Source organism: Geotrypetes seraphini, chromosome 2, assembly GCF_902459505.1.
Source record: "Geotrypetes seraphini chromosome 2, aGeoSer1.1, whole genome shotgun sequence".
In the NCBI taxonomy this organism is placed as follows: Eukaryota; Metazoa; Chordata; class Amphibia; order Gymnophiona; family Dermophiidae; genus Geotrypetes; species Geotrypetes seraphini.
In genome coordinates this window covers 25,422,746-25,442,044 of record NC_047085.1, presented here as the reverse complement: position 1 = coordinate 25,442,044, position 19,299 = coordinate 25,422,746, and the positions used below count along the sequence as shown (strand labels likewise).

Genomic DNA, 19,299 nt, shown 5'->3' with positions numbered 1-19,299 from the left:
AAACTGCGTTGAACTTGTGGTTACGCGGTTAACAAGCACAATGTAATGTTCAACTAGTCAGGTATTCCAGCCAATCAGTGGCGGGGGAGGGGCGGACCATCCTGGGCGCCGAGTGGCGGGGGCGCTGGCACCTCTCCGCCCCTCCCATGCCACACTTGCGCTTTCCCTTCCCCTGTACCTCTTTAAATCTTCGTCAGCATGAGGAACCTCTCCGGCCTGCTGCTCGCACCGACCTGGCACCCCTCTTGTATCACTTCCTGGTCGTGGAACCAGAAAGTGACGTCAGAGGGAAAGCTAACGCCGGCCAGAGAAGCTGCTCACGCTAGAGAAGATTTAAAGAGGGCGCAAGTGTAGCATGGTGGTGAGAAAGGTGTGTGGGGGGGGGGATGCCACTGCCCCGGGCGTCTCCTACCCTCGTTATGCCACTGCAGACAATCATTCAATTTTGTATTGCCTGGCAATCCAAATTTCAGAACCTATATCAAGCTGGAAGGTGGCAGGAACTGTGGGGAAATGTGCCTAAAATGTGTACTAAGGATAGAAATGCATCACACAGAAAACCAGAGAACATTAACAGAGCAGAGCTACCAACACATTCTTATAGGTTTCTGCCCTGCCAAGGAGTAAAGAGACCTCTAGAGGCTCTACTCTGTTAATGCAGCTTGACCTTTTTCTTACTCAAGCCCATCTGTCAATGGCAGGTTCTAGGTATGCCAAGTGACCGGCTTAGGGCTTGATTCTATATACAGTAAAACCTTGGATTGCAAGTACATTGGTTTGCAAAGTGTTTTGCAAGACAAGCAAAACATTTGATTAAATTTTAACTTGATATACAAGCAATGTCTTGCAATACAAGTACATACAATATACACACATCACAACTGAGCCGATGGTTCTTCTCTCTCTGACGCTGCAAGAGTGTAGTGCTGTTCTAAACGAGCAAAGTCTTGCAATACGAGTACATACAGTATACACGCGTCACATCATCCCAACTGATGGTTCTTCTCTTTCTGACGCTGCAGAAGTGTAGTGACTGTTCTAAACAAGCGAGGTCTTGCAATACAAATACATATAGTATTGTGTATTAAAGTTTTTGGGTTGTGGAACGAATCGTCTGAATTTCCATTATTTCCAATGGGGAAATTTGCTTTGATATACGAGTGCTTCTGGAATGAATTATGCTCGCAAACCAAGGTTTTACTGTATAGCCAAGTGAAAGATCTCAGAGTACTACTAGGTCAGTCCACATCTGAACCAAAAACACTTAACTTTGCAGAAAAATACATCCAAATCCATTCATTAGCAGATAATATCCAACTCTACCTCCCTCTGGGCCAAAATCGAACTGAGCAAATCAAGAAACTACAGTGCGGTTTATCCAAAATAAAGGATTGGATGACCTTAAACAAACTACAGCTAAATGCATCAAAAACAGAGTTCCTCTGGTTTCACAGAAAAAACTGCACGTCCCCTCGTCCCCACCACTCTTGGGGAAATAATATCCTCGCAGCCAAAGATAGCGTCCACAATCTGGGAGCAATACTGGACTCAAATCTATCACTCATGGACCACGTCTCTGTGACTGAATTCAAGAAAGCCTGCAATGGGAACCTGGGATCTCTTAGAGAGAGAGAGGAAGAGATAATGGTTACTATGGATGGGCACATTTGGCCTTTATCTGGCATCATGTTTCTATCTTTCTGAATAGTGTCAACCTCCTTGTACTACCTCGTGCAGCTGAAGAGCATCCATACATACTTCTCGGAATCTAAATTTTCCCAGTTACTATATGCTTTTGTGCTGTCTTGTATGAACTACTGTAAAATTGTCCCAGCTGGGGATAAAGCTGTTTAGTTATGCAGATGATTTTACGATCATTATTCCATTTGCTATTTCTCTTTTTCTGAAGTTATTCCTAAAGCAACAGAAGGATTAGGTCTAATGGAGCAATGGATGACAGAATTTAGACTGAAGCCTAAGTCAGAAGAAACAAAGTTTTTTGTAGCTTCACCGCACCCGTTTGATACTATAACATCTTTGCATATAAATAAATTCAGCTATCCTATTCAATCTATCATTAAGGTTTTGGGAATAATACTGGACCAGGGCGTGACTATGAAGAACCAGGTAGACTCTTTGATCAGAAAGGGTTTGTTTACTCTTTGGAAGCTTCGGTCCGTTAGGGCGTATTTTGATGTTTCATCATTTAGAGATTTGGTAGAGTCTCTTATACTAAGCCAGCTTGATTACTGCAATATTGTCTATTTGGCAATTTCCCAGAAGAATATGCGATGATTGCAAATAGTACAAAATGCGGCAGTCAGGCTGATTTTTAGGTTGAAGAAATATGATTACGTAACACCGTCCTATCGAGTCCTGCATTGGCTGCCAATGGAGGCGCGGGTGAAGTTTAAGTTTGGTGGCTTCTGTTTTAAGGCTTTCTTTGGTTTAGCTCCCAAATATATAATTGAGCTTTTCTCTTTTGCAACCAACAGACATAAGAGAAACTCACATCTGAACTTTGTTTTTCCGCCTGTTAGAGGATGTAAACTTAAAAAACATCAAAATCTTTTTTCATATCAAGCAGCGTTGTGGGGTAAGGATTTAGAACAACTGCTTAGGCTTACTGACACTTATGGGAAATTTAGGAGACATCTAAAAACATATCTGTTTTCGAAGTATTTAGGGAGCTAATTCGTAAAAATTTTATTATGCACTATTTTGATCATTTTAATGTCTCTAATTATTGGCTTTTAACTTCATTAGTTCTATTCAACTTCTTTTATTGTTTTTTTTTAACTACTGTAAACCGCATAGAACTGTACGGCCCTGCAGTATATAAATTGATTATTATTATTATTATCTGCCAAAAACCTATCTTGACTCCAATGCGTCCAAAATGCTGCAGTCCGCCTATTAAAAAACGTGAGCATCTGTAACCGCGTCACCCCAGCGCTAGCATCGGTTCATTGGCTACCCATCAAGAAACATTGCATCTTCAAAGACCTAGTGCCGTGAGAGGCATGTCCTGTAAGCAGTCAGCTGGTGCCTGCGCTTCTCCTCTTCGCCGACATACCCGGAATCTAGCCGCGGCCCACAGTTTGTGATACACTGCTATAAACAGTGCACCAAATTTCTCTTGTGTGTATCTCCTAAGAAGAGAGGGACATGGGTGGGTCAAAAGTGTGCTCAGAATTTAGGTGCAGTTTTATAGAATACGTTTTATTTAAACGCCTAAATGCCAGTATTTAGGAGTGCATAGAGCGTTTTGGACCCCTGTTCGTTCACAAAAGTTAGATTGCTCTAGATCTAATAGATGCTGGCACTGTAATCTGGAAGCGGGGACATTGGATCATTTACTTTATTAATGTCAATTTGGACTCAAGTAAACTGTCTATTAGAAAACCATGTTGCATTGTCGTATGATACTGTTCTGTTTGGTATGTCTTTGAGGAAAAAAAGTCAAATATCATCACATAATAACAAACTTTTATTGATCATGACAGGGGTTGCCATTCAACATATTACCAATAACTGGAAAAATTATACTAATCTAAATTATACATTTTGGTGGAATTCGGTATGTCATATTTATAAGATGGAAAGAGCAATTGCTTTGCAAAAAGGGAATTATAATAATTTTATAAAGATCTGGGGGCCATTGGAAAGATATTGTAATGAGTAGACATCATTTTCCTTGGATAAATATATGTACCCATAGGGGGGAGGGGGAATGTTTGGGAATTTTACTAAATAATATGATTATAATATATTTATGATATGTTTGATTGTAATGATTGAGGAAGGGTGGGTGGGAAGGGTTGTAATTTTTATGTTTTTATGATGATATGAGAAAGATTTTCAAGTGTTATATTGAAGTTACTAATGATGTATTCCTGTACACTTGTTGTAAGATTTATAACGAATAAAGAATTTAAAAAAAGAAAAAAAAAAAAAAAAAAAAAAGGAGAGCTCATTCAAAAGATATGGCAATATTATATATTTCTCACTCCAGAACAATCTTTGTACAATGAAGAATAATTAAGTCCTGGGTGTATAATGGTGTAATAAATACTTCCTTAGGAATATGAGAAAGCCTCGGCCCCACCGCTATAGTAATTTCAAACAGCGGGAAGAATTATGTGGTTCTCATCACCGGCTTACCCATTTCCATTCATCTTTATCCTTAGTCAATAAATTATTAAATGTTTTTAATATTCATAAAAATTATATATTTTATATGAGTTTTGGCACCAGGATGATCTCGGGGCTCAAGGGTCTCTCGTACGAAGAGAGACTGAACAAATTGCAGCTCTACACTCTTGAGGAACGTAGGGAGAGGGGAGACATGATCGAAACATTTAAGTACCTCAAGGACATGTTGAAGTGGAAAATGATATTTTCTTTCTCAAGGGACCCTCGGCCACAAGAGGGCACCCGCTCAAACTCAGGGGCGGAAAATTTCATGGCGACACCAGAAAGTATTTCTTCACAGAGAGAGTGGTTGATCATTGGAACAAGCTTCCAGTGCAGGTGATCGAGGCAGACAGCGTGCCAGACTTTAAGAATAAATGGGATACCCATGTGGGATCCCTACGAGGGTCAAGATAAGGAAATTGGGTTATTAGGGCATAGACAGGGGGTGGGTAAGCAGAGTGGGCAGACTTGATGGGCTGTAGCCCTTTTCTGCCGTCATCTTCTATGTTTCTATATCTTTATCTCAGCCTTACTCGGGAGCTCCACATAATTCTTCCCGCTGTAGCGGTGGAGTGGTGGGGCTGAGGCTTTCTCATCTACCTAAGGACGTATTTATTGCACCATTATACATCCAGGACTTAGGAGTGTGCATTTACATCAGCCTTTTGGGTGCAAACACGCTCAGACTTAGGGGCTCCTTTTACTAAGGTGCGCTAGCGTTTTTAGCGCACGCAGGAAATTACCGCGCGCTACGCTTCTAGAACTAGCGCCATCTCAATGCCGGCGTTAAGGTTTAGCGTGTGCGGCAATGTAGCGTGCGCTATTCCGCGTGTTAAAGCCCTAGAACACCTTATTAAAAGGAGCCCTTATAGTTAGTTTGTATAATATACTGTTTACTCCGAGTCAGTTTCAACCTCATATAGCTTAATCTACTATAAATAAAAGCTAAGTGCGCATGCGCACTCTTACCTGTGTGATCCGTGATCCGTAGGTCCCTGGCCAGCAGAAGTGCGCATGTGCGCTTCGACTCCCCCCTCACTCACTGTAAGGCAGTTCGTCGTCGGCGCCCCCCCCCCCCCCCGGCACCCCCCTTCCCTGGCGCACCCGAACTCCCCGTTGACCCTCCTATCCGACCTTCCCACTGTGAGGCGACCTACAAATCTCCCGGCTCCAGCAGCATCCGCAGTACTCTAAACACGCTGCTTCGCGGCCTTCAACTGCCCGTGATTTCCTCTGCCGCGTCCCTGACATCGAGACTGAGAAGTGGTAGAGGAAATCACGGGCAGTAGAAGGTCGCAAAGCAGCGTGTTTAGAATGCTGTGGATGCTGCTGGAGCCAGGAGGTTTGTAGGTCATTTCGCAGTGGGAGGATAGGATGGGAGGGCCAGTGGGGGTCTCCTGCACAGCGGCGGTAGTGGCGAGGGGAGGGGGAGATAGAAACATGCTGCTCAATGGTTTTACTGCACAGGGGGATGGGAGGGATAGAAAAATGCAGGGTTCTACTATACGGTGGGATTGGGGGGGGGTAGAAATATAAAGATGCTGCTCAAGGGTTCTACTGCACAGGGGGATGGGAGGGAGGCAGGCAGGCTGGCTTCAGGGGGTGGGGGTGGGACAAAGTCTGGAAGGCAGTGAGGGGGACATAGGAAGGAGGCACTGGGGGCACTAAGGACACAGGGACTGGAGGTACTAAGGACACGGGAAGGAGGCACTGGGGCACTAAGGACACAGGACGGAGGCACTAAGGAAATGGGAAGGAGACACTGGGGGCACTAAGGACATAGGAGGCAATGAGGGTACCAAGGACATAGGAAGGAGGCACTGAGGGCACTGAGGAAATAGGAAGGAGGCACTATGGACATAGGAAGGGGGCCACGGAGAGACAGGGAGGCATGGCGCAAGAGAGAAATACAGGCAGGCAGGGGGCCAGGGAGACAGAGACAGAAAGAAAGACAAACAGACAGGAGCCAGGGAGAGACACAGACAGAAAGAATGACAGACAGCGTCCAAGGAGAGAGAGAGAGAAAGAAAAAAAACAACAACACAGACATCTACTCTAGTACCCGTTAATGTAATGGGCTTAAACACTAGTCTTTATATATTTATTTAAGGCCTCAGTTTCACCACCTCTTAATTTGTAGCTTCACTGCTAACAATAATTACGATCTGGGAGACATGGAGTCCAACAGTTCAAAATTAAATTTCTAAGTAACTTGGTCTTAAAAAAATGAAAATGAAATGAAAAATAGGTTAAGCGGTGGAGGTGGTGAAACTGAGGCCTTAAATAAATATAGAAAGATTAAGCTATATGAAGTTGAAATTGACTATACAAACTATATATTATACAAACTGACTGTCTTATAGCTCACAAGTATAATGGAGCTTATGAAATTGACCATCTTAGTAAGCACACTTAAAGTTAGGCATGAAAATGTGGGCTTGGGGCTCCTTTTACTAAGGTGCGCTAGCGTTTTTAGCGCATGCAGGATATTTCCATGCACTACACCGTGCGCTACACAGCTAGATCTAACGCCAGTTCAATGCTGGTGTCAATAATAATAATTATTATTTTATTTTTTTATATACGGCCTAACCAAAAATGGTTCTAGGCGGTTTACAACAAATAAGCACTAGTCATACAGTGAAGAGTACAATTTAAAAGGAAAGTACAATTCTAAGCAATGTACAATAAATAAGAACTTTTATTGTGTTTTTTTAGATTTGAATTTGGAAGCATTTGTTTTAAAATTTTATTTGGCTTAGCGCCGGCTCGCCTTGTTTCTCATTTTAGTTTTTTATTTCTAAGAAAAATATTCGTAGATCTGGTTGGTTTTTATTTTCCTTCAGCAAATGCATGCCTTTTACAAAAAGTTTTGGATAGGACCTTAGCATTCCAAGCAGGATTAATGAATTCATGTTTGAAGTAAATACAATCAAGTACCCAATGCAAAGCACACTCAAGATCCTGGGAATTCTACTAGACAGAAACTGCACAATGCAGTCTCAAATCCACAAAATCATCCAAAGAGCATTCTTCACAATACGTAACCTAAGAAAAATAAGAAAATTCTTCAACAAAGATCAATACAAGATATTAGTACAATCCCTAGTACTGAGTATTGTAGATTACTGTAACAGCCTATACCTATCATGCCCAAATTACATGATAAAACAATTACAGACAGTTCAGAACACAGCCCTCAGAATCATCTACTCACTCGGCAAATATGACCACATCACCAAAGCATACCTAGACTCACACTGGCTACCAATAAAAGCAAGATCCCAGTTCAAATTCTACTGTCTACTATACAAAGTAATACATGGAACAGCACCCAGCTACCTAAACAACAGACTACACCGTAACCTCTCACACAGATTAAGGAGAACCCAGAGCCTATTCACTCACACCCCTCTCAAAGGAACACGACGAAAGAAACTATATGACAGCCTTTTAGCGACACGGCAGCAAAGATCGATACTACCATCACCAATCTACTGACCAAATCAATAGACATTAAAGCATTCCGAAAAGAAATCAAAACTCATCTCTTCAAAAAACACTTCCCATCATCATAACCTCACAAAAGTATTAGAAAATGCTCTCATGACTACCCTAACACCACCACCAGCAACACCCGAATCCGGACAGTATTATCTCTATTCGTCTAAACAGCAGAATCCGGACAATATTATCTATATTCGTCTAAACAACCTATCACTATCTACTATCTACTACCAATTTATCCTGGAAAAGTCCAGAACAACAATTGTAACTTAACGCATTCTTGATTATATGTACTGCAATGCTACTGGAAATGTCCAGTCTTCTAACTTGTAATCCGCTTAGAACCGCAAGGCACAAGCGGAATAGAAATCACTAATGTAATGTAATGTAATGTAATGTAATCTTCTCATTTCTCCATTTCTTACTTACGAACAGTTTCGAAAATATCTTAAAACCCACTTATTTAAAAATAATATACATTACTGTTTTTCATATTATCACGTAGTTATAATGTACTTTTAATCTTTCTATCTATACTTATTTTAGTTTATATTGTGTTTTTTTATTCATTAGTTTTAATGCTTGTATTAGTTACTTAGAATTTTATTATGTATGATGTTATTATTATATTGTATGCTGAGTACCTATTGTGTAAACCGCTATGAACTGCTGGTTAGGCGGGATATAAAAATTATTATTATTATTATTACTACAGTGAAGAATATAATTTTTTTTAAAAGTGCAGTTTAAAAGAATGGTTCTGAGCAGTTTACAACAAATAAGAACCGATCATACAGTAAAAATACAATTTAAAAGGTGAAACATTATATAATGGAAGCATAAAATTTTTAAAAGAGAAAACCAGTTACGATACAAATTTTTCAAATAGTTGGGTCTTCAATAATTTTCTAAAATCAAGATAAGAAGAAGATCCTAACATCATTTTTACCGAACCAACCATTCAATTTGGCAGCTTGAAAAGAGAGAGTTCTCTCCAGAAATCTTTTGGAACGACATAATTCAGCGGAAGGAAATGTAAACAGACAAACTCTGCGTGAGACCTTATTTGGGGGGTTCAAAGAAAAATGTCTAGCGCGCGGGGCAATTCAGCACGCGCTATTCCGTGCGTTAATGCCCTAACGCACCTTAGTAAAAGGAGCCCTTAGAGTCCGTATTCCATAACAGCTCTAATAAAGCTTGATTGGCTTCCAGTAAAAGCCAGAATGTGGTTTCAATTCTTTTGTTTGCTGTTTAAAATTCATTGCAGAGAATCACCGATTCACATGACTTCTTTGCTTTGCTTTGTGAGGGATAGTTCTCATTAGCTTAGGTTAAGATCTCCATTCCAATTCCCAGAGGTCAGAAGAAAGAAATATGTTAGACTATTTACTGCTGCTTTTGCATATCAAGCGGCAAAATCATGGAAAAATATGCCAAACTATGTTACTTCTGAGCTTAATTATAAGATTTTTTTAAAGAAAAGTTTTAAAGACATATCTGTTTAGAAAAATATGTGTTAACAGCTGGAGAAATGTGGTTTTAAATTTTGTTATTCTGGACATAGTCTCCGCTCTTAATATTTGTAGACTGCAATGAACTTACGAAAGGTATTTGCAGTATATAAACAAGTAGACTTTAAGCCCGTTACATTAACGGGTGCTAGAATAGATGCATGTGTCTGTCTTTCTTTATTTCTTTCTCTCTCTCTCTCTCCTTAGCCGCTGTCTGTCTTTTTCTCTTTGTCTCTCTCTCCTTGGACGCTGTCTGTCTGTCTGTCTTCTTTTCTGTCTCTCTGGCCCCCTGTCTGTCTGTCATTCCCCTTTCCCTCTCCCCCTGGCCCCCTGTTGTGCCATGCCTGCCTGCTCCGTGGCCCCCTTCTGTTTCCCCCCCTCCCAGAGCAAAGCATGATTGCTGTCTGCCCCTAGCACACCCCTCCCCCAAAGCAGCTCCCTTTCCCTCTCCCCCTGGCCCCCTGTTGTGCCATGCCTGCCTGCTCTGTGGCCCCCTTCTGTTTCCCCCCCTTCCAGAGCAAAGCATGATTGCTGTCTGCCCCTAGCACACCCCTCCCCCAAAGCAGCTCCCTTTCCCTCTCCCCCTGGCCCCCTGTTGTGCCATGCCTGCCTGCTCCGTGGCCCCCTTCTGTTCCCCCCCCCCTCCCAGAGCAAAGCATGATTGCTGTCTGCCCCCCAGAACACCCCTCTCCCAAAACAGCCCCTTTTCCCTCTCGCCCTGGCCCCCTGCCCGCCTGTACTGCTCCCTCTTCTGGCCCACCGATACGAACCGCTGCTTCTGCTCCTCTTCAAAGCAGCCTGCTTTGGATCGCGGCCGGCTATAGCGAACCTTGAAGGCCGCTCTCCACCTCGGTAGCACGTTCCCTCCGATGCACGGGATCGTGTCCGAGGGAATGTGCTACCGAGGACGAGAGAGGCCTGCGAGGTTCGCTACAGCTGGCCAGCGATCCTCAGCAGGCTGCTTTGAAGAGGAGCAGCAGCAGCAGCAGCGGCATGTTCTCCTTGCCTCCGTGTTCAGAAATCGAATTCGACACAGAGGCAGACACCACGGTGGCAGGGATCACAAAACCCTAAGTGCGCATGTGCGCTTAGGGTTTTATTATAGAGGATGATTGTATTCCAGTATTGTATTGTACTGTACAACAGCAGTTCCACGCTAAGCTATCATTATTGACGTCACACTAAGCATCTGTATCCCAGTGCCTATTCTTAGCAGCCCTTTACTGAATCTACCCCTTAATGCATGATTAATAAGCCATTAAGAAGCAATAAGTGGACACAAACAATTTTTGACAATAATATGGAGTTGCACGTACATCTACTATAACACTGATGCCTAAATCCCAAAACGTGCAACCCATAAGGGGTATGGGCGAGTCAGGGGGGTTCTGATGCAGTCTTACAGAACATTGGGGGTGTGCATTAGAGAATGACACGGGGACAAATTTTTCCCCATCCCGTCCCCGTGAGTTTTGTCGCTGTCCCTGGTAGGAAGGAGGTTTTTTTGACTGGTAATTATAATCAGTCTGTAAGTGGTCAAGTGAACTACTACTTGGACCCTAAGAGGGGCATTTTCGATAGGGTGTCCGAGTTTAGACATTTTGGGAACGACGTCCCGAAATCCAGTAGAGAAAACGTCCATTCTCAAAACAGCACCACGTCTTATCGTTTTATTATTTTTGGAAAATGACCTATGTAGACATTTTGGTCCTTAGTACATCTATTTTTGGGGGTCATTCTCGAATATAAATACGTCCGCATGAAAAACGCACAAAAGAAAGTTTTTCAAATCGCGGAGCAGCCAGCATTCTTAGCAAACCGTTCACAGAGAGCTGAGCACAGCAGAGGGGGCACTCTAGGGCAGGGGTCTCAAAGTCCCTCCTCGAGGGCCGCCATCCAGTCGGGTTTTCAGGATTTCCCCAATGAACATGCATGAGATCTATGTGCATGCACTACTTTCAATGCATATTCATTGGGGAAATCCTGAAAACCCGACTGGATTGCGGCCCTCAAGGAGGGACTTTGAGACCCCTGCTCTAGGGGGTACTGCAGGGATTGTCACATTTCAAAAGTCCCAGGCACATATGTAACTATAAACAGCTTACATTATATGGTGAGCCCTCCAAAACCCATCCAAAACTTACTGTACCCATCTGTACACCACAACAATAGCCCTTATGCCTGCTGATGTCATCTTAATGTAGGTACAGTAGGTTTTGGAGGGCTCACCATACAATAGACGCAAGATATGGTAGCATTTGTACCTGGAACTTTTATTTATTTATTTTATTTAAAATTATTTATAACCCACCTATCTACAAATCTAGGCAGGAAATAATAAAACATGCAAAATCAGTGACGCAAACTTTTCATGTGAAATTCACTCCGGTAACCCTTCAGAATGCCTCACTGCTCTCTGGGCTCAAATGTCTGTGTTAACACCTGAAGTTGCTTGGGCTGAGAACTGTTCAGCACCCCATACTAATACCTAGGGGTGGTATGGGTAGGCCCGAGGGCGGAACAAAGTGGGGCCATGTGTCCTCCTTTACCAGATGCAAAATCTGGTAACCCTCCTAATACAGGCTAGAATGTACTGGTTTTTAAACACTTTTGGGTGGTGGGAAGGGGGTCGGTGATTACTGGGAGAGAATGCCATCCAGACATCGCTTGTTGCCAGCTTTTCAAGCATGGACAAAGTGCTGAGTTTTAAAAAGCCATCTGGATCCCTGGACATGTCCTCAAAAGGAGGACATGTCTGGGGAAATCCGGACATCTGATAACCCGGTAACCCTATCTAAGACTCTTCTGCTATTGTAAAGTGGTGCTTGTTGCAGCTCCCACAAGAATTCCTCTAATCCCTTTTGGCATGCTTCGTCAACTAATTCAACCCCTGTGATACTTTGGGAGTACGCACTGCAGCGTGATCTGCAAATACCACTTTACCACACTCCGTACACAAAATGGTCTCTCTTTTCCCCTCCTCCCTTTTTTCTTTTGAAAGGTCACTTGGACACACAAAGTCAGAGACGTGAAGAAAATACAAGAGATTTATTACAGCATGCTGGACTCTAGTGCAGTGAACAGCCTGCTTACCAGAGTGTTAGCAACAGGAAATGCACGGACTTTTATGCCCTTTTCTCTAAACATATGCAAACTAATACATGCAAAAACTACAACTTCTCATTTGTTACTTCTATAACTTTTCTACAATTATTATTGGTCCTAAGCCAGCACTTATGATAGGTTCAGGGCTACAACTTATAGTCCTATAGGAAACTAGCTCATTTCTCTGCTTATCTAAATCTTACAGTTCTAAATGTTACATGTACAGAAGGACAGGGTACATCATGGCTCAAACTCTTATCTATTTAGCTTACAATGTGGTAAGGTAGGGACATACATTTCAAGCAGATGAGGTCAGTAGATTGTACACTGTTTTCAGCTATGTAGGCCAGAGCAGTATTTCAAACAACAGTTAACCATTTCATGACCCTACACTTTCTCTTCCTTTCTTTCAAGGTTTAATAAGTATTTTGTATATAGTTTGTTATAGTAATTACATCCTTAGTAGAATGTGTGCTTTTTTCTTATAGTCCCAATTATTATATTTCAGTTTGCTTGAAGTTACTTAAAGTAAAAAGAAGTTTTGAGCCCTGCTCCCAGCCATCTTGTCCAGGTGCTGTGCTGAAAGCGCCTATTACAAAAACATGACTGGGTGTGCTAGTAAAAGGACAAAAGACATGGCCAGACAGATGCAGCTAAGGCGAATACACAAAGGCATGAACCTCTGCCCCCCCTCCCTCCACCGTCTGCAAGAAAATCTCATCATGACATCACCGAGATAAAGACTGCTCTGTGATGCACTGCTATATGATTGGATGTGAGATAGAGATTGCCCCTGAGTTTTGATGCATCCTGGGAGGCCCCCCCCTACATCTATAAAGCATCGATACCATGTGGTGTTCGGTCTCTTTCCTCTTCTTTCGGACCAGCACTGGACCAAGCTGTAACCTCTCCAGGCCATGTGCTTCTTGCACATGCTTCTAGCAGGATTTTCGGAGTAGGTCTTATTATAAGCCCTACCACCAAAAAATGCCCTAGTCCTGGGATTTGCCGGCAGTTTCCCTTCCCTCCCTCCCATCCCTTGTGTAGCAGGACCCTTGAGCGAGCACTCCCTCCCCCCAAGCACCCACCGCGCAGCCGAATCCCCATCCTTCCCCCCTCCCATCAGAACCCAGCCGTGAGCCCTACTTACATCCCTAAGCAGCGTTGGGCCGGCAGCACTCTATCAGGCTGCTTTGGCTTTGTCTGCCTGTGAATTCACTCTGCCACGTTATTGCTAGTTTTCAAAATCAAACTTTCGTGTCTCCCATCTTTTCTTGATAAACTAATCATCCCCTTTTGCTCTTCTGAAACCCTTAGATCGTCTGACAATAATTTATTGACTATACCTTCCATCAAAGAATTCTACTATATTAGAAATACTAATTTTTCCATTGTGGCTCCAACTTTATGGAATGCCATGCAACCTCAACTCCGCTTCGAAAACTCCTTAGACAAATTCAAGACTGAAACTAAAAAGGTTCTTGTTCCAAGTCGCATACCTCAGCATGTAAATATTTCCTTTCTAACAGCATAGCAGTATATTACACGTACCACTTTTAAGAAGCGATCCCCAATCCTGGTGTTCTATTCCCCCCTTCCCTTTAATTATTTGTTTTAATGATGTAATTATTAACTTTCCCCTCCCTTTCCCCTCAAACTCATGTTTATATTTATAATTTGTCTAATTAATGTTCACATTTCCTCCTCATACCTCCTATAAAAAAAATATTTTAACCTTTTTTAGCTTTTTAATCTAGCCAGGTGCACGTCAATGGTCGGTATATTAAAATTTAATTAAACTTGAAACTTAACGATCTTACTTCTTCTACTGGCTTGATTGTAATTTTATATTGGCTCTAAAAAGAAAATAAACTTACAGTTTGCTTATAAATGTTCTTGGTCTTGGTCCTTGAATAGATATTCATATAATTTGGGGAAAGTTAGCTCACTTGATTAAAATTTAGCTCTGTAACCATAATGTATACATATGTAATTATGGTTACGGAGCTAAATTTTAATTAAGTGAGCTAACTTTCCCCAAATTAATAGTTCTTTATAATACATATTTCTCTAAGCCAGAAAGGGATGTATATTATTGGTTAAATTCTGTCCATTTAATAATAATTTTTATAATAATAAAACGCTAAGCGCGCATGCGCACTCCTATCTGCGTGATCCGTGATCAGTATGTCTGTGGCAGGCAGGAGTGCGCATGCTCGCTACTGGCAGAGAAATTGTAAAGCGCAGGCCTCCCTGCTCTCCAGCTCCTTCAGGCATCGAGCAGCAGTCCTCCATCCAGTCAACTGAAGCAGCTCTCCTGACTGCCCTCCTTTTCAAAAAAGCCTACTAAGGATAGCAGCCGGCAGTAGCGAACCTCGCAGGCCGCTCTGCACCTCAGTAGCACGTTCCCTTTGATCGCGTCAGAGGAAACGTGCTACCGAGGTGCATAGCGCCTGCGAGGTTCGCTACAGCTGGCCGTGATCCTCAGTAGGCTTTTTTGAAGAGGAGGGCAGACACGAACGACCAGGAAGCCAAATGCTGGACAGGGGGAGCAGGGAAGAGGTGCTGTTAAGACAGTGGGGGGGAGGTAAAAGGAAGGGAGAAGGCCTACTGTTGGACAGGGGGAGCAGGGAAGAGGTGCTGCTAGACAGGGAGGGAGGTAAAAGGAAGGGAGAAGGGCTGCTGCTGGACAGGGGGAGCAAGGAAGGGGTGCTGCTGGACAGGGGGAGGTAATGCTGAACAGGGGGAGCAGGCAAGGGGTGGTGATGGACAGTTGAGGAAAGAGAGAGACAGAAAGAAAGAAAGAAAGACAGACACACACATCTATTCTAGCACCCGTTAATGTAACGGGCTTAAATACTAGTAATTTTTATAACAGCACAAATGGGGAACCCCAAGCCACACTCTGTTTTATTTTATAAAACTCTTTCCCATGTTCCCTGTGTTGATAACCAGAAAGTAATTGTGGCAAAAGTCCCTACTTATCTTGTTTTTATTGCAGACTAGCTGATGCCCCGGCGTTGCACGGGTATTTAATTATAGCAATAACACTGTAAATGGATTCAAATAAAGATACTTTATAGTGGTGAATGAAATTATTTTTTTACAGCTTAATAAAAAGTACAATATTCAAAATAAAATGTGAAATATTTGACAAAATGAATACAATACAACTAACGCAAAACGTGATTATAAACAACAATTTTAGTTTCACCTCCTGGAGCAAGAACATATAAATTCTTGGGTGAACCAACCCTTGAGCAAGCAACATAGAGTTGTGGGCCGTGAGACCCCCAGAACATATCACCCCAGGTAGTGAGGGATCTGCATACCAAGTTTCGTTCAAATCGGTCAAGCCGTTTGTGAATTACTGTGAGAATGGCAGCTGTTTACATTTTTTCCAATGACATGAATGGGTGAAATCTGATTTTGTGTTAGTAGCTCCGCCCACGTGTGCAGGTGGGCCGCGAGACCCCCAGAACATATCACCCCAGGTAGTGAGGGATCTGCATACCAAGTTTCGTTCAAATCGGTCAAGCCGTTTTTGAATTACAGTGAGAATGGCAGCTGTTTACATTTTTTCCATTGACATGAATGGGTGAAATCTGATTTTCTGTTTGTAGCTCCGCCCACGTGTGCAGGTGGGCCGTGAGACCCCCAGAACATATCACCCCAGGTAGTGAGGGATCTGCATACCAAGTTTTGTTCAAATCGGTCAAGCCGTTTTTTAATTACTGTGAGAATGGCAGCTTTTTACATTTTTTCCATTGACATGAATGGGTGAAATCTGATTTTATGTTTGTAGCTCCGCCCACGTGTGCAGGTGGGCCGCGAGACCCCCAGAACATATCATCCCAGGTAGTGAGGGATCTGCATACCAAGTTTCGTTCAAATCGGTCAAGCCGTTTTTGCGTGATCGTGGCACATACACACACACATACATACACACATACATACCTCCGATTTTATATATATAGATGAAGCTATGACACTTCTTACTGGGCACAGGTGAGATATTAATTAAACATACCAAGGGAGAGCCAAAAATCACGTGAGCAGCTGAAGCTGTTTCTTTTGGAAATTATAAAGAAGGTATTAGCTCTGGACTTTTTTTTTTTTTAATAAGAAAGCCAAGGAAGAAAAATGAAGAGAAAGCCATCAGACAGAAAAACAACAACAGAGTAAAGAGCCAAAGAAATTGCCTAAGTAACTGCAGATTCTGCCAAATAAGCATACAATTACAATGGGAAAGAGTTTATATGAAGCTGGTGGAGGTAAGAAGTAAAATCGATAACAGAGGCAGCAGAAATGGAGTATCTACTTTCACTGATTAAATGCAATTATAGAACTTGGAGGCAAAGCCAAAAAGTTCCTCGTGTGGCATTTAAAAAAGAGGGTTAAGAGCTGCTTAAGCGGTATAAAGTGAAAATGGTACGCTGATGAAGGGCAGTAAACAGAAAAGGAAGGCATGCAAAACGTTTTATGAAATACCCAAGTTATCTGATAAGGCTAATGGGGAAATTAGGAGGTTTAATTACAGAGGGGGAAGCGGGAGAAGCAGTTTTTGGACATGCACGGGGCAGACTACTAGAGAAATAAGCTTCCGGGCTTCCCCTGCTGTTCAGCTCTTTAGGGGGTTCCCATGCCACTGAGCCGGCAGGGAGAACAGGGGCTGTTGGCTCAGCGGCAAAGGACCCGACAGAGTTTCCAATATACCTTCCCTCCCTTCACAGCTCCATATAAACAAGCACTGCCCCATACTCTCACACACCGTGTAACCCTTTCACACGCATTCGGTGATTAAGGTCTCGTCCCGTCCCCCAGTGTCTGCCATCTCTTCTACTCTCCCCTGCCGCTGAGCTGACTTTTTTTTTTTTTTTTTTTAATTGACGCAGCTGATGGGGGAAGGCGTTTGATTGTGAGGAGAGAGTGGCACGGGAACCGTTTAGCGTGGTAAGCTGTGGTTACCGCAGTAAATCCGCAGGAATGGAGACATTTGCAACTGGTTTACCGCAGGAATGGGGACAAGACCTTTCACCGCCCTGCAGGAATGGGGACAAGACCTTTTACCACCCCGTGGGAGCGGTGAAAAGTCTTGCTCCTGTGCTATAAAAATTGCGCCCGTGTCAGACTCGGCATCTCCTCCCCAGCTCCTCTTGCGCCTGTTTTACCTTCAGGAGCCAGCCATGCCATGATGAGGACAGAAGGAACCCAAAACCAAAGCCTGAGACCAATGTGATTTGAAGAATAAAATGATCAGACAACAAAAGATAGAAAAAAATACATTTATTTTATATTTTGTGATTAGAATATTTCAGGTTTGAAATATGTATCCTGCTAGAGCTGGTGCTAGACATAACTGGGGACCTCAAAGCCCAGGCTGTGCTTCGTTAGCTTCCAGCTGGCTTAGGGCTCTCTCTCTCTGACCAGGGAGCAGTTGCCCTAGTTGCTCTCCCCTAACACTGGTCCTGCCATGTGTGACTGAAGTATTCTGTTAGCTTGAGTTTTTTCTATGTAGCATTCTGTAATAATTTGGTTTCTTCAGTTTTCACAATAGTGGAGGGGATATTTGTGAAAGGGAGGGGAGGCAGGGGTTTTGTTGATCCTTGCTCTGTATAATTTGTGTTTATAAAAGGACAATTGTACAGAATAGTCTCTTTTTATACTTTAATAAAATAAGTTCAGTATGAAATCATAACTATTCGAGGCTTGTGCAGATGGGATCTGACAGTTTGCAAGGCGGGGATAGAGACTGAGCTTGCGGGAACAGGGCAGGGATGGGGACAAGCTCATGGGGACGGAGCAGGAATGGCGATACATTTTTTTCCCCGTGTCTTTCTCTAATTGTGAGCTGGACTGTGCTGGGTCATGGATGGAGCCGCTATCAGCTTCAGGAAGTCCTGCCAGCTCAGCTGTTCGGGGATTCCCCTGTCACTGAGCTGACAGGGAGAGTAGCAGCAGCAGCAGCAGCAGCAGGAGAAAGGGCACTTTTTGAGGCCTGACAGGAGGGATGGGAGAGAGGAGCTGTACCTAGAGAATGACACGGGGACAAATTTGTCCCCATCCCCGCAGGAACTCAATATCCCCGTCCCCGCGAATTTTGTCGCTCTCCTTGCCCCATTCCTGTAAGCTCTGCCTTAATCACACAAGCCTCGAACACTTATGATTTTAAACTGTTTGAGGCTTGTGCAGAGGAGGACGGAGCTTAGGCATTGGTGGAATGAGGCATTATGACATCACAATCTGAGCTCTAGAATGTTGCTACTTAGGATTATAAAGGGTTTGAGGCTTGTGCAGAGGAGGACGGAGCTTAGGCATTGGTGGAATGAGGCATTATGACATCACAATCTGAGCTCTAGAATGTTGCTACTTAGGATTATAAAGGGTTTGAGGCTTGTGCAGAGGAGGACGGAGCTTAGGCATTGGTGGAATGAGGCATTATGACATCACAATCTGAGCTCTAGAATGTTGCTACTTAGGATGTTAAAGGGTTTGAGGCTTGTGCAGATGAGGACGGAGTTTGAGGAATGGGGCAGGGACAGGAAAAGAATTCTCCGGGAAGGAACGGGAAAATGAGTTCCGGTAGGGATGGGGAAAAATCTGTCCCCGTGTCATTCTCTAGCTGTGCCTATACTTTGCTCTTCTGAGCAGGTGCCAGGCATAGTTCCCCCCTCCTTTTACTAGGTCTGCTCTGCACGAATACCATGCATATAATTTGCATGCTATTCATTTTGATCATCATCCAGTGAAGAAAAATCGCTCTTATCACGGTGTCAGAGCATTATGCATCCTGTCCTCACTCCTTCGGGTTCAGTAAAATGCAGATGACAGACACACTTCTGCTCAAGTTGTAAAAGCTTCCCACCCTGATTGCCACCTCATTTGCACTCTGGTACAACATCAATGACCATACAATAAGGAGTAAAAATGATCATGATATTATTGCAAGCAATGGAACACTTTGGGCACCTCTAATTTG

The 19,299-nt window shown here is 43.1% G+C and overlaps 1 protein-coding gene across 3 annotated transcripts in view; it reads right to left on the bottom strand.

The window, feature by feature from the left end:
* Positions 1-19,299, bottom strand: part of COL22A1 (collagen type XXII alpha 1 chain) — a 766,089-nt gene that overhangs the window by 344,038 nt on the left and 402,752 nt on the right. The gene's annotated exons all lie outside the window — the stretch shown is intronic.